This window comes from Lissotriton helveticus, chromosome 4_1, assembly GCF_964261635.1.
Source record: "Lissotriton helveticus chromosome 4_1, aLisHel1.1, whole genome shotgun sequence".
In the NCBI taxonomy this organism is placed as follows: Eukaryota; Metazoa; Chordata; class Amphibia; order Caudata; family Salamandridae; genus Lissotriton; species Lissotriton helveticus.
In genome coordinates this window covers 1716263500-1716280233 of record NC_136063.1, presented here as the reverse complement: position 1 = coordinate 1716280233, position 16734 = coordinate 1716263500, and the positions used below count along the sequence as shown (strand labels likewise).

The window sequence follows — 16734 nt, the reverse complement described above, 5'->3', positions numbered from 1 at the left end:
CTTTGGTTTTTATATATAGATTTTACAGGAAAGTCGTTTTATAACATACTATCCTTTTTTATGTTTAAGAAGCTTTATTGAAGAAAAGTATAAATAAGCAAAGATATAATCAGAAACAGTAAAAACGATCAAGCATAGTAAATAACTATAACAGTGCTAATATCGATAAATGAGAAACAAAAAGCATTTTGTGAGAAATTTTAGAGACAAGGGAAAAGGAGTTAAAGGAGGAAGGAGGGGAAGGCAAGGGGAGGGGGGAAGATCATAATATTGCAGAATGTTAAAATCTAAGATAAATTACGGCAAAGAAACAAATTATACAAATATCAATATACGTTGTATAGCATAAAGTTATATAACATGAAAGACACATTAATAAACAAAATAAAATAACAAGAAGGAGAAAGCAGAAGTCCTTCAAGGAGGTTTAACATTTTCTGAATTGACATGAGTAACTTTCCTCAGAGCTAACCGATCCAGGTATGTAGTGAGAGGTAACCAGTAAAGATCAGTGTTGCGAATTGGTTTGCAAGACGAAGCAAAGGCGACATCAAGCCTATGGAAATGACATAAAGTGTTCCATCAACCTTATATGGAGATGTGCGTAAGGGATTTCCAATTGGAAGCAATGTGTTGGAATGCGAGAGCGAGCATGAGATCAAAAAGACCATGTGAGTGTGCAGGGAGATCTAAGGAGTCTGAAAGACTACCCAAAAAGAGGATTGTGATTGAGTATGAAACAGGAAGAGTGAAAATGCAAGAAATGTATAGCCAGACTTTTTCCCAAAAAGCCGAAACAACAGGACAGAAAAAGAACAGATGTAGAAGGTCAGCGTTTAAAGTCCCACAAGTCCAGCATTTAGAATCAGAAGAGGGTATGATACGAGACAAGGAAAGAGGGAAAAGACATAATCTATGATATAGATAAAATAAAGATTGAGTAAGAAAAGCAGAATGAGAATTTTTTAAAGATCTGGACCAGATTTTATCCCAGAAAGCAACAGAACAAGTACACTCAAAATCCACTTCCCAAGCCTGCTCCAATTTAGATTTAGCACGATTTGGATCAGGAGAGGAGAAAAATGTATAAATTATAGATGCTTTAGGGATAGTAGAGAGGATCTGAAGAAGAGGAGAGTGAGACATTAGAGATGTTGAGGAAGGAAGAGAATAATAGCGGTCAAGAATTAGATCTAGGGCAATGAAATAAAAGTTGAAATTGGGGAAAAGAGCAAGGTAGTAAACCATCAAAGAGTTGATTAACCCACATAACACCCTGATCTCCAAGAGTTCCGACAAATGGGTCGATTATTTAAATGGATAAGCGAATGATACTAAATGGGGGTATTTAATAATGAATCCAGAGTGACAGAAGTAGGAAGAACCAAGGGCTTTAAAAGAGAAGAAGTATGCTTGAATAAGGGAATGAAGTACAGGGATATTTAATAGAGAAGCGTATTACTTCAGTGAAAGAAAAGGGCAATAATAAGGATTGTTCTATGAGGAGCCAAAGAGGAGTGAAAGGGGACGGTTCTGAAGAAACCAGAGCGACGCTTGGCGTAAAGAAAAGGCCTTATGATAGAGACGAAAATCTGGAAATTTGACTCCACCATTAGGTTTAGATTTACGAAGGGCTACAAGAGATATTCTAGATTTCGTATCCCTCCAAAGAAATGTTGGGAAAGAGGAGTCAATACGTTTAAAATAAAGTACAGGAATATGAATAGGTAACATAGAAAAGATATAAATCAGAATAGGAGCTATCATCATTTTAATTGGGTCCAAACGACCCCACCAGGAAAGAAAAAGAGGGTTTCAGGTGGAAAACAAATGATCACTTCGGGACAAAACTGCGGACATATTTAATTTAATTGAAGAAGAAATGGTGTTGGAAAACCAGACACCTAAATATTTAATCTTCGAACTATTCCAGGCAAAGCCAGTGGAGGAGAAAAGATGAGGAAGACAAGTTTTGGTTAGAGGAAGAATTTCAGTATTATCTGAGTTAATTTTATATCCGGAGACTAAAGAGAAAGAAGCAAATTCAGATAGTAAAGGAGGAATAGATACTTCTGGATTAGAAATAAACAAAAGGATGTCACCAGCATACGCGGAAAGTTTCAGTTGATTATTACCATATGGAAAACCAGATATGGAATTATTGTTACGAATAGAGGACAGAAATGGCTCAAGAGCAAGGACAAAGAGAAGAGGGGATAAGGGACAACCTTGACGGACGCCTCAATGAAGGGTAAAGGATGATGAGAGTTGACCGTTCACAAGCACTGAGGCTTTGGGAGCAGAATATAACAAAGATATTAGGGATATAAATTTGGGACCAAAACCATGCCAGCGTAAAGCAGCAAACAGAAAAGACCAATCAACCCTGTCAAAAGTTTTTCTGCATTAATGGAGATAGCGGCTAAAGGAATGGAGTGAGATGAAGCCTTATTCAGGACATTAAGAAAAAGACAAAAATTATCAGAGGTAAGTCAGCCTTTGACAAAACCACATTATTCATTACCAATGAGATGTGGCATAAAGGGATCTAAGCTCCTGTCAGTGTAGGCGCTCACGCCTGCCAACTTCACCTTCCGAATAGTTAAGGTTCCGCCCAACGCCTCTCACGGGTTCCCCGGAGATGAGTTACAGCAGGCCTCTGCCTGACGTTGAAGGCATGACGTCCTTGAAGGTGGACAATCTTACCTACAGGATGTCGCCCGAAACACTGCGAAGAGTTTTCGAGAAGTATGGACGAATAGGCGACGTCTATATCCCCCGCGACCGATACACGAAGTAGAGCCGCGGTTTTGCCTTCGTACGATTCCATGAAAAACGTGATGCCGAGGATGCGATGGACGCCATGGACGGAGCCATTCTGGATGGGCGTTAACTTCGGGTGCAGATGGCTCGTTATGGAAGGCCACCAGACTCGCACCATAGCCGCAGGGACCACCACCCCGAAGATATGGAGGCAGTGGAGGAAGTTATGGACGCCGGAGTCGCAGTCCCAGGAGGCGTTGTCGGTCGAGGTCCCGCAGTCGGAGCCGCTCCAGAACCCGCAGCAGGAGCCGCTACAGCCGATCCAAGTCAAGATCCCGCACACGATCAAGGTCTCGCTCCACATTGAAGTCCCGCTCCGTTCGAAGTCTAAGTCCTCCACCGTTTCCAGATCCTGCTCGAGATCCCAATCCAGAGTGACGCCCCCGCCATCCAAGAAAGAATCAAAGTCCAGATCGCGCTCTGTGACCCCCCTCTCAAATCGCCAGAGGAAGAGGGAGCTGTGTCTTCGTAGTACCACGATTCAACAATGAAAGACGTCTACTATATGGACTCTGCGGAGTAAAGATCACAGGACCGATCAGTCAGTTGTAAAGCCCTGTAGCACAAGTAACCTGTCGAAAAGGTGGTTATTTGTAACATTTTGCTAACAGTTCTATTAACCTTTTGCTTGTTTAAATTTGTGCCTCAAGTGATAGACATTGTTTTTCATGTGCCATTGTCACTGTTATTCCAAATTTTTGTAATTTAGTGAAGTGAACGACTACAGATATCTCTATTGGCTTGGATATTTGAGGTAAAATTCAACTTTTTTTATACACTGAGTTCTGATAGATGGAAATAGTTAAACTCATAGTCCCATGGAGTCACTTCGACATTCTCCCTCGGTTTACAAAAATATAAAAGTTTAATTGCTAATGTCATTTTCAGTCCAGTGGTACGAGCTCACTGTATAAAATGTTTCAAGTAAATTTGCACAGGGATTGTGGTCTGGAATCTAATCTCTTCTCTTGTGTATTTTTGTGCACTAGGCGCAGTTGTGTAGCAGTTGAGTAATGCTGGTTAGCTGTTAAGGTGGTGTGTTGCAGTGCAGAGTACTTGGCTGTTTCCTGTTTTCTCCTGATTTCTCCTATGTAAAAGGTGCATTAGCGTGCAGAAACAAATGGCGATCCTGCTAATTTAAGTGCCCGACCTACTGCAACTCCAGTCACAGCCAGGCCCAGCCTAAAACAGAGCATACAGTGAGCATCTCTAGCTGGTGAAATTACACCCCTTATATATTTTTTCCAGGCTGGTAATTCTGAATCCAAAGTTAACTTGCTGTATGATTGTTATGGCAAGGTTCATTCCTTTGTAAGTATTCATGTGTGCTTAAGACATTTTGTACGAAAACCACTTCCTGTAGTCTTCACACGTTTTTCTTGGTGTTAAAACATTTCCACAATTTTAATGTCAAATTTTTTTAATTGCTTGTTACCCTTGGTGTGAATGTCAAAGTTGCAAGTCGAGCTACTTCGGAGTCTTCCACAGAAATGGAATAAATTGATGGCCTGTGCATAAAAGCAGACTGGAATATTTCGAATGCTGTATATTGTTAATAAAAGTGTATTGCTATAAATAAAAAATAAAAAAATAAATAAATTGGGCGATAATTTTTACAAAATTTGGGGTCACGGCCATCTTTTGGGATAAGACAAATAGTACCATCCCGAAAGGTGCCTGGCGCTTTACCAGATGAATAGAATGACTGAAAAAGGGTTAAAAGTTTGGGCCATAAAAGATCAGAAAAGTGGAGGTAAAATTCAACAGGGAAACCATCAGGACCAGGTGTCTTACCTTTAGTAAGGGATGTCAAAGCCACGGAGAGCTCGTGCAATGACAGATCAAGTTCAAGGTCTGGAAAATTAAGATGAGAATTAGGAGAGGTGGGAAGATTCTCAAAATATTTCTGAATAAGAGAAGAGGTAGGAGGGGATTCTGGGGTATAAAGTTGTTGATAAAACAATTGAAATTGGTCGAGTATTTCCTTATCTTTATGTAAAAGAGTATTAACAGAAGCGTAAATAGAATCAATAAGGGTGCGCTCTTTCCGGGATTTGAGGTAATTAGCTAAAAGCTTCCCTTATTTATTACGAGCACCATAATAACGAGCACTACTACGAAGGAGAATTGAAGAAGCGTTATCAGTAGTGAATTTATTAAACTCTAACTTCGCACGTATAAGATCTGGAGATACATATTTATCTGAAGAAGTATAGAATTTATGTTCCAAAGATTTTATATGCGCTAGGGAGGCTTTGCGTTTCTAACGAAATTGCTTCCTTTTCTTAGAAACAAAATCAATAATAAATCCCCTTGCAGTAGCCTTAAAGGAATCCAAAAGAATATGAGGAGGAGAACTAGTGTCAGAATTAAATAGAAAGAAGTCTGTTGTAAAGGAGCGAAAAGAGGAAGAGAAGGTAGGATCAGTGAGAAGTGCGCTATTGAAGCGCCCACGAGATGGCTTGGGGCGCGGAGGAAGCAAATCAAGATCTGTTACAATGGGGGCATGGTCCGAAATAAGGGGCTGATTACGATGGAGGATTTTCCGCATCCTACGGGCCGGCAGAAGCCACCGCCGGCCCGGAGGATGCGGAAAATCCTCTGCGGGCCCGCCAAAGACCCACCGCCACATTAGGATGGCTGGTGGGTCCTGGTTTCAGTCCGCCGCTTTTCCGCCGCGGTTGGCTTACAACCGCGGCGGAAAAGGCCTAATATGGTGGCGGTGTCTCTCAGACACCGCCAGACATATTAGGATGGCTGAGAAAACATGCTTTTCTGTGGCGACTTCTCCACCGAGGAAACGCATGCGGATCTTCACCTCGGGGGCCCGTAGCGGGCCCCCTGGGTGAAGGAGGGGTGGGGGGTGCACATGGGGGGTACCTATGGTACCCCCCTGCATTTGTATGCACGGTGCCTGCCGCTTTCTGCATACAAATGTATGCATTTGTAACCTTGCAGCGGGTGCAGCTTGAAGCCGCACCCGCCGCAATGTTACAAATAGAGGATGTGACCGCCAGGGTGGTGGTCACATCCTAATTGGACAGGAGGGAACTCCGCATGCCCATGCGGAGGTTCCCCTACTCCTCGGAGATCGCGGACGGACTCAAGTCCGTCCGCAATCATAATGGGCCCCTAAGTATGGGTTCAACAGAGAAAGATAACACATTTTGGGAAAAAGATTGAGTGAGAAAAATGTAGTCCAGTGTGGAAAAAGATGTGTGAGGAGAAGAGAAAAAGGAATAGTCGAAAGTATCAGGAAGTGAAAGTCTCCAAGAGTCAATGAAATGTGATTGTAAGATAGTGTCAAGAAATTGTTTATGGGACTTATGAGGTATAAAACGAACAGTAGACTTATGATCAAGGATGGGGGTCAACAATCTGATTGCAATCTCCATCTAAAATAAACAATTCATCTTTATGTTGAATACATTTGTTTGTAATTAAATTCCAGAAGGAACATTCAGGTTGGGTGAGACCTTAGATATTAAAAACAGTCAAAGATATAGAGTTCAGTAACAACTTAGTGAGTATCCATTTACCATCATCGTCATTTTTCTGTGACAAACCTTTACATTTTAGTTTCTTATGACATAAGATGGCGACTCCATTCTTTTTGTTGGTAGAAGGTTAAAATAAAACTGTTCCAACCCAATTCCTTCCTTTTTAACTTAAGGGATTTGTTTTCAGTAAGATGGGTTTCTTGCAAAATGACTATATCAGGATTATAGGAAGCTAAATGGGAATGGACTTTCTGCCGTTTAATGGGATTAATAAATGCTTTTACCTTCCAGGAGATAACTCTGAATATACAGGTAGCATAAAATCAATAAGAACCAAAAATGCAAAAATGATTTCTTGTAACATACAGCCAAAAAATGAGAGAAAGAGTAGAAAGAAACCAGCATCACAGAAAACATCAAGAAGTGGGTAGGGGTGAAGGAAAGGAAAAAAAGAGAAATGTGTAAAAGCTGGAGAAGTGGTATTGAAAGGGCAAATCATAGTAGAAATATGAATGAAGCCAAAAAATAAAAGGGAAGAAAAGGGAAAGAAGGGGAAGGAAGAAAGGAAAAGAATGTAAGAAGAGATAGTACATATACAAAAGGATGACTGAAAGAACATACCGAGGGGGAACATACAAGGGAACAATGAGGCAGTGGTGACACTCAACAAGACAAACCATCCGGGAAATGGGAGTCCAGACCACACCAGGACGAGATATGAAGGCAGGTAGCACAGGAATTGAAGGGGAGTGAATCTACGAACCTACATAAGGGAACATAAAGCATAGTTAACCATATGGAAGTACAAGAGAATACATACGATAGAGCAACAAGCAATGTAAAAACAAAGGTAATTTAAGTGACTACAGCATCAACTGGAATAAAGCAACAAATGGAAAAAAGCAATGAGAGGGAACCATCATAAAACTATTAAACATGGAAATAGGAGCAATAAAAGAATCTGAATATAGAATTTTATCAGCAATATAACAGGAAAGAAGAACCAGAGTAAACAAACGATTAATCACTAAGAAGTGAAAAACAGTAAAGAAAGAAAAACCTATCGACATATGCAACAAATCAATAGTCAAAGTGAAAATATAGACAACGGAAACATTACCATAACGGAAAGAGATAACTTAAACAAGCAAAACATCTAAAGGCAGATTATGTATAGAACCGTAACAGAGATATTGCAGAGAGAAACATATAAACAGTTAAACAATTACTAATCATCCACTAGGCGAAGTGGAAGTATCCATGCCGCTATTAGATTGAATATGAATTAAATTCTTAAGTTCAGCGGGGTCTTGAAAAGTCTATGTTCGATTTTGGTGAGTTACTTTAAAGATGCATGGATGAAATAAGCCATATATAGCGCATAGCAAACGTAGAGGAGCTCAGAGATTCAAAAATTCCTTCCGCCTGGACGCCGCAGCATTAGACACATCTTGAGAGAGGAACGCACTTTGACCTAACGAGGAGACATTACGCTTGGATCGAGCTGCAGAAAGAACTGAAAGAAGATCCGTGAACTTTAGGAAAAGGAGAATGACACCTCGTGGTTTAGGTGAAGCAGATGAACGAGGACCAAGTCTATGAGCTCTCTGGATACTAAGAGAAGTAGTAGGTGGCATGTCCAGGAGCTTCAGAAGGAAAGAGGTAAAGAATGTTACAGGATTCTCACCTTCCAGATATTCCGGCAAACCATAAATACGTAAATTATTCCTCCTATTTCTGTTTTCCAAATCTTCAGTGTGCTGCTGAAGAGAAAGGCGATGGGTTGAGTATTAGTCTGTTACTCTGAGACCTGCTGCACCACCAACGACACCCTATTATCCATCGACGACCATTTCTCCTCAAGAAATTGCACCTTAGCATTGGTTGCCTCAACAAACGTCCGCAGAGCACAAATCTCCTCTAGAAGCAACTCCATAGAGACAGGAGAAGGTGATTTGTCTGGAGATGGAGGGTCCTGTTTCAAGCGTTTAGTCGAAGCAACAGGAGGAGAGGACTTGTTCGGAGTAAGTTGAGAAAAGGAAGACCGATGAGAAGTAACACCTGCCATTTGGGGTGTAGCAGAAGAAGAACCTGATACTGAGGAAGATGAAGAAGCTGAAGAAGTTGCCGCTTGAGCACCCGATGAGGGCACAAAAACAAATTTAGGTTTCCGCAGTTTGCCCATAGGAAAGAGATATACCAGTCATCAAGAAAGCAGGAGGTGTTATCATCAATAAAGTCAATGACGCAGTAAGTTTACCTATTCTAAGCTGAACAAAATGGATTGAAAAGGTTAACATTTGCTCCAGAAAATTCCTTTGAGAGAAGAAGACTCTACTGTTGACTGCTGTTCAGGGAAGAACATGAGTATGACAGCAGATATGAAAAACGCACTGCAAATAGGCAAATGAGTGGCAAATGAGCGGTCTCTACACATAGGAAGAACTACTGCTGAACAGGTGAGTAGCATATCCTGACGCTGAGGTGATTGAGATAACAGACAGCGTAAAAATGAATCCCTAGTTGTCAGAAGAGTTGACTGTAGGTTTCCTGTAAATGCTAGCATGGCAAATCCGCAATAAACATGAAGCGCGGCAACTTCTGAGGTGGAGGCAAACTAAAATGGCGGAGGCAAACTAAAATGGCGGCATCTTGAAAATTGACAGAGAAGGTACCTTTAAATTAAAAATGGGAAAGAAGCTCCATGTAAATAGAGGAACCAGCCCAGAAAAAGCCCATTCCTGAAGGCCGACCGCGTATAAAGAAACGCAGCACCAAAGTCATGGAGCGCGATGCGCTAATGTCGTCCAAAAGGGCTCATCGGTGATTGCAGGTGTTCCGGTTCACATTATGCCGCTCTGAAGAAAAATGGAATGGAATAGATGCTTCTGGATTCCAAAAATACGTCCCGGTGTGGCGGAGCTTTCCCACTAGGCAGCCATCTTAAACGGCGCCTTAGCCATGCCTGCCTAAACATGCTATCCTGAAGTTCCCCAAAAAAGCCCTGTAGCAGCCTCTTCTGATTGGCCAAACTTTGACAGCCAGAGCCAAGCTGCCCCCTGAGTATGTGTGAAGAGACCTGGGGCTGAAACAATGCCGCCATTTGGTAGGAGATTTGCTACCTGGAGAAGCCAGGGAGAGGAAAGGGTTGAGGAGATAAGCTGGACGTCAAAGGCAAGAGAACAGATGTCACAGGACCCAGGCCAGCCCCCTTCTTCCTTCATACCAAACAAAATGGGAGCCCCCTTAATTTGAATAGGAGAGGAAATGGAAGGGGAGTGTAGTGAATTGTTAGCTGCACTTTCAGGTTTGGTTACACAGACACACACTCCAAGGAGAGAATTTCTCAATTTTGATTTTGGAGAGCGGTGCATTCAGGGTCACAAATATGCCACTGTTTGCAAGAAGTGGTCATAGCAGAGGGAGGTAACATGACCCCTATTGGTTGGATTGCCCTACGCCACCTTTTGCATAATGGAGGATACATATGGGAGAGCTATATCAGCTCCTCAGAACACTGTATGGAACATCATAAGTAACGGACTGCCTTGTTGGACCGTTGGACTGCACCACAGAATGCTTGCATTCACAAGGACTGCACCTGCTGCACTTACAAGGATTGTGTCAGTCTTAAAGGAAAAGGAGTGGACTCCATGAGCAGCAACAGGTAAGAAGTTACCTGCAAGCCCAATGAAAGGATAACTTCAGCTCGCCAGTGGTAACTGAATGTTTCCTGGACTGTGCATGTGCAATGAGGGAGATTTAGGCCTAGCCCCCAAGATGTAATCCAGAGTCTCTGAACCCTTGGCTGGTGCTGCTTGACACTTCTCTTCCCAGAAGAAACAACAAAGAGGAAGATCTGAAAGTTTGGAAACATTTTACAAAGTTTTGTAGGTTTGTGCCACTGAAAGCTCAGGAGTACCTTGCAGTTGATGCCAAGGACAAAGAGTCCCATAGATTCCCGAGGCAATGCTCTACAGCAGGCGAAATCTGGATTTTAGGAATCGGAGGGCTCAACGTCAAAATAAAAGCTCCATGAAAAAGATTATATCAGAAGGTAAACTTTTGACCTGGACCTGACGCTCAACCTACACTCCATCGCAGTCGGCCTAAAACTTTAACTTTGTCGCGGTCCAGCGCGACCAGTTAGCCGCGAGTGGCGCTTATACTTTTTGGTGCTATAATGAACAGTTTTTAATTTAAACTTTAAAAATTCATATACCCGGTTCCCTGCATTGGAATTTTGTCATTTTGGTATTAGTTTAAAGATGAAAAATTGATCTCATTTTATAAATTAGTGTTGGATTTTTATTGGGTTGTGTCTTTTACATGTGTACTGTTTTAGCAATATTAAATGCTTTACACATATCTGTCTCCTAAGTTAAGCCTGGCTGCTCATTGCTAAGCTACCAAGGTTTGAGCAAGAATTAATTTATTGAGACATGATTGGATCTTTTTAGTGCTTATGGTATTATTAGTAGCTGAAGTTGAAATACCCCTACCTTCTAATAATCCACTACATTTGGTGTGCATTGGTTGTATCCAGAACCTGCGATAACACCATTCAGAATTTATGTTGGCCAAATAAAAAAAACTCTAAATTGCCTAAAGCAACAATAATTTGTTCTCAGTTTTAATTTGAATAATATGAATTAATTCTTTTTTGATATTTCCTAAATTGCTTAGACCTCAATTTTTGCAAACGTTTCTGTGACTCACAACTTAGGGATGCCCTGAGGAGTGATCTGGCTATCCTAGCCACTTTCACAGTAGCAGATTTTATGGACCTGTGTAAGGTTAAGGGATTACTTCCAGGACGACAGTGCTGATAAAGGCCCTTACAGCCTGGGCAGGGGCCCAGCTAGAGGATCAGGTCCCTCATACAGGGGAGGTTTTAGCGATAAAAGACATGGGGGAAATCTCAGTGATGAGTAAGATGAACACCTCTCCACAAACACAATGAGCAGGGACCTGCCTAAAGCTACTGGGGGAAGAGGATCTACCAAAGGAGAAGCAGTGCTGTCCTTCAGGGACAGAGAACTTGAGGCAGAGCTACCTTATATACAGGGCCGGACCGGGAACAAAAACGGGCCCTGACAAAGTGCTCGGCCGGCCCCCTCCCCCTCCCCCCGGGGGTTGGGGGTGCGGCCGAGCTCTTTGCCAGGGCTGGTTTTCGCCCGATCTTGTTACAGGGCTGATTTTGCAGCTATGCTGCAAAAACGGCCCTGTAACATAAATGGCCCCCGGGGCCCAAAACTGGCCCCCAACCGTGTGGTACACCTAGGATTGCCCGGTGCCCGCTATGGCCAGTCCAGCCCTGCTTATATAGCATTGGAGGTAGAGGAGATGGCCCTGGCTAAAACGAAGAGGGTACATGAGAACAGCAGCGACTGGTGTAGGTAAGCATAGTGGGGCGTGGCAGGGGGATGGTGATAGATGACGGAGTTGGATTTATTTATTTATTTAATTTTTCGGATTCCATCTTCTATCAACTCCCCCCGCCGCGCTTACCTGTACTGGCCGCTTCTGGGAAAGGATAACCACAGGGTGTGGTAGAGATGAATATGATGTCAGCAAAGAAGTGACACAAGTGTTTAGGGGTGATGGGTTTTGACCCAAGACTGCTCAAGGGGAATATAACTATGTACCAGGAGGGTGATGACATAGGTAAGTGGCTTACAGCTTTTGAGAGGGCCCTTAAGATGAGGAGGGTTAGCTTTCAGTAAGGAGGTTAACTCCAGCTGGAGCTGATCCCAGTGGTTTGGAGAGATAGACGATTGACCCTAGAGTGGGAGTAGGCGGAGTCATATCCCCACATAAAGCAGAGCTCAGTCAGAAAGTTTGGTCTCACACCTGAGCAATACAGGATGAAGTTTAGGGACACCCAGGAAATCAGTACCCAATTCTGAGTTGACTTTGTAGACTTGCCTGTCAAGGCACTAAAGGGCTGGATACAGGGTAACAAGGTAGGCAACTATGAGTGAATATACAAATCATTCATGAAGGAGCTCATATTGTCCAATTGTCCCTCTGCGAATTTACACCTGTATCTGGTTGACTCTAAGTTGTCCAGTCCCAGGGAACTGTGTGAGACAGCAGATGAGCTGGTTCCCACCAAGGTGACTAAGAAGAACCAGGGAGGGAATCAGAAGAAAAGAGGGCAGGTCCCCTCCCAGGGAAAGCCCTGGGTAACCCACATAAAAATGTAAAAGAGTCCTCAACGTACCAGCCTCTAAGCTCTAGGCCCCAGAAGAAAGCTTTTTTTAACTCTCAGTTTTTGAGCTTCCCGCTAACATTGTTTGACTAAGTAGAAAACGGAGTACAGTGAATGCTGTCAAATTATTGGTTTTACTGTGTTATTGTCTGTTGTTATGCTTACTATCTCCAGAAGAACATGCCTTCACAAAGGTACATAATGAAGTGAAACAAAATGTTATTGATCATAGGGAAAGGTTATTAAGTGGATTTCAAAAATAATATTTATACTAACATGATACAAGAATACTCTGACATAATGAGGTTTAAGAACTGTTTTGTTTGTACTTTTCTTCCTTCTTTCGCGGGTGAGGGTGTTGCCTATTTGCAGCTTTCAATATCAATGGCCCGTCTTGTACAGTGTTTGTTAACATATTATTAATACTGACTTTTTGTTTCCTTACTTGTCACTGGATGATTAGCAGAGCTCAGAGATTCGACTGCTTAACCAGCGTATTAAATATTGCAGATTTCTGGGAATGATTGCACAAATTAAGCATGAAATTGAATGTTTACATGTGTGTAGGTAGAGTGAAGAAGAAGATAAACTGTTAGGGAATGTAATAAAAGAAGATTGAAGATTTTCGGAGGTTGGAAAGATGAAAAGGCTATAAAAGAGCAAATTAAGACTGAAGAAAAAGTTAGATTGTCACATTTGAATCCTTGATCGAGAACGGAGCAAGAAAGAAAAGGTGAAATGTGTATTGTTCATCATGAACTTCTTAAAGGTGGCAAGGCTTAATAGATGGGAGAGAGTGTGTGTGAAATGAGTTATATTTTGAGTGGTGATTATTCAGTTGACAGGGAATCGGTTTAGAGAGGTATTTATTAAATGTGTGGGAGACTGCCTTTTTTTAAAAATTGTTATCTTGTCCTAGTGTTTCCTAGATTTTATCATATCTGTGAAATGCATACTCATTCAAGCACCTAGAGCTGCATTGGGAGGGAGACTCCATCTCCCAGCTGCCCCAGCCTGTAAGGAGGATCGCAACAACCACTGCAGGTGCCAGAGCGCCATTTAAAAAGTGGAGGTGTCCCACAGTGCGAGACCCTTGTTCACACACCTACAGCCTCACAGGGAGAGACACTCCATCTACCAGCTGCCTCGGCCAGAGGAAGGCCGCAACAGTCACTGCAGGCTCCAAAGCCCCATTTAAATAGCGCCGGCATCCCGCATGCAGGACGTATGTGGGCCGTGCCCGGGCTAGGCGTGGGCAATGAAAGGGCCAAGAGTGGGCCCATCTGTGCTCATCAGCACCAGGAAGAGTAAGGGCAGGGTCATCCTCTTTGGCCCTAGTCTAAAGCGTAGTTGACTCACACAGTAAGTCCAAGCCTGGCTTAATATTTTCTGCATTTATTTATGACTCTGTCTGCAATCTTGTGAAATGGGGAGACAAAAAGCCTCAGATGCCCCTGTGGGAAAAATGGGGCAATCCTGGATGGCTTTCTGCATCACACAGTTGTGAAGATTTCAAAGGAAATTGTGCTAATGGAACTCAATTCTTCCTTTTCCTCCTCCCCTGGAGGCATCTTTGCTCCGGTTCTGGCCAGTCTTCCAGTCAAAACTGGCACTGGTCCCATTGAACCTCTTATCTCTTCAGCGGTCTCAGGCATTGAATCAGTTGGGGATGTCACTTCTGTCACTGAAGCAGCCAGCACTACTCCAGAGGTGGGAAGAGGGGCAACTGGTGGCCAAGTTGGAAAGAGGAAAAGAACTGTTGTGGGCTCCAAGCGGAAGTGGGCACGTATCATAACCCCTCTCCTTGTATCTGCAACCTGTGTGGAGAATCGGGATGGAAATGTAACTACATTGGAGCCTGTTCTTGAGGACTTAAAATCATCTATTTTTGATCATGTCAACCAGTTTTACCCTATTTTTCACACGATTGGAAGTTATTGAAACTAAGCTAAAGGAAATTATTCCTCTTCACTCTCCCTCACATTCTATCCCAGCACCGCATCCATGCCTGTGGGCAGAACTGGGGACAGAACTGGTGCCTTCCTCCTCTGCGATTGTTCCAAGCCAATTCATATGCTCAGATCTCTCCAATCCCCTGTGTCTCCCTAACCCCAGATAAAGTCTCAGGCCATGGTGCTATCTGCATCAACTAGTTGAAAAAAGGGTCCATATAAAATTCGGGACTACCTGCTCCCATGAGTAATGGCCCATCTGTCAAATCCATAAACCTTCTTACAAACAGGCATTCTAATCCTCAACTTCCTCAAGACTGCATCCCTTATGTATTGGTGCTGAAAAATGTTCCAACTCTTTCTGGCCAAACCCATTAGAATTTTTTATGGTCTTAATGATGGCCATTCAAATAACATCATGCATTTCTTGCACTCCACTTATGTTGATGCACTAAATGACCTGGTTCTCAAACATTATTTGGTTTTTCCTAGTGAAGTATCTGGTTCAGTGAATGCGTGTGTTGCCACGTTCACAGGAAACCTATCAGGGAACACTATAGATGTTTTCTTTTGTCAAATAAATTGTGTCTTAATCTTTCTAATTTTACAATAGCCTGTAGCTGTGTGATTGATCACAACTCAATTTCCATTAAGCTGGCCTCCCATGTCAATTCTACAAAAATAAGTTGCCCAAATAATTTAAAGTTATCTGAGAATAAAAGCCTGAAATTGAAATGGAAGAATATTGACCCAGTAGCCTTCAATCATCTTATTGTAGACAAGGTAATGGATTCCATCATGACCTGCGTATCTGCTGAGTCTTTATTCAGTCCAAGTTTTCTGTTTGTGACACCATTTCTGATAATCTTATATCTTCCATTCCTTCTCGGGCCAGATCATCACCTCACTGGTTTAAATCGCCATGCTCCTCTGCACACACAACTGTGATGGCTAAACTGAAAAAATGTTCTAGGGTAGACTCTGAAGTTAAGTTAGCTAGGGTTTGTATAAACAAACCTTTGAAGCTAGGAAGTCTGAAGTTAGAAGTGAAGCTAGGACTTCTAGAAGGCTGGTAAAATAAGAGACAGTACTAAGTTCTAGAAGGTGGTTAACAGACCCTTCTTTAAAGAGCATAATGAATCTAGTACTGATGGGGTCATTTGAGTGGAGGCTTGGGTTATGAACTTACAGAAATCTTTAAACGGTGGATATTCCCTTAGGCTATGATAGTAATTTTCTCCCTGAATCTAGCACACAACCCGCAATATTCTTTTGATGTTCAGGAGGTCATTACTGCCCTAAATAAGTGTATTAAAGGCAAAGAACTAGGACAAGACTGGGTCCCGGTGGACTTTTTTAAAATCAAATCTTCCTCTGTGGGCCCCTCTACTCACAAATGTGTCCAGATCTTTAGGGCATGGGCCTATCCCATAATCAGGAAGTCTGCTTTTGTATTCACGATATTTACAAAAGGGGACCAGTCTCAGACGTCTTGCTATGGGACAATGTCCCTGAGAGGTTCAAGCGCTAAGAATTTAGGTCATATCTTACTGTCCCACCTCTAAGATTGGGCCGCCACAAAAAACATTCTGTCAGGGGTGCAATTCAGGTTCAGACAGGGCATTGGGACAATTGAACAATGGCCCAATTTGTTCTTAATTTGGGGGAGGCCTGAAATTGAAATGGAAGAATATTGACCCAGTAGCCTTCAATCATCTTATTGTAGACAAGGCATTGGATTCCATCATGACCTGCGTATCTGCTGAGTCTTTATTGAGTCCAAGTTTTCTGTTTGTGACACCATTTCTGATAATCCTATATCTTCCATTCCTTCTCGGGCCAGATCATTACCTCGCTGGTTTAAATCGCCATGCTCCTCTGCACACACAACTGTGATGGCTAAACTGAAAAAATGTTCTAGGGTAGACTCTGAAGTTAAGTTAGCTAGGGCTTGTATAAACAAACCTTTGAAGCTAGGAAGTCTGAAGTTAGAAGTGAAGCTAGGACTTCTAGAAGGCTGGTAAAATAAGAGACAGTACTAAGTTCTAGAAGGTGGTTAACAGACCCTTCTTTAAAGAGCATAATGAATCTAGTACTGATGGGGTCATTTGAGTGGAGGCTTGGGTTATGCACTTACAGAAATCTTTAAACGGTGTATATTCCCTTAGGCTATGATAGTAATCTTCTCCCTGAATCTAGCACACAACCCGCAATATTCTTTTGATGTTCAGGAGGTCATTACTGC

At 42.4% G+C, this 16734-nt stretch overlaps 1 pseudogene; it reads left to right on the top strand.

Moving 5' to 3' along the window:
* The first annotated feature begins 2641 nt into the window (after positions 1 to 2641).
* LOC144827662 (serine/arginine-rich splicing factor 2 pseudogene) lies at positions 2642 to 3328 on the top strand (annotated as a pseudogene).
* The last annotated feature ends 13406 nt before the right edge of the window (positions 3329 to 16734 follow it).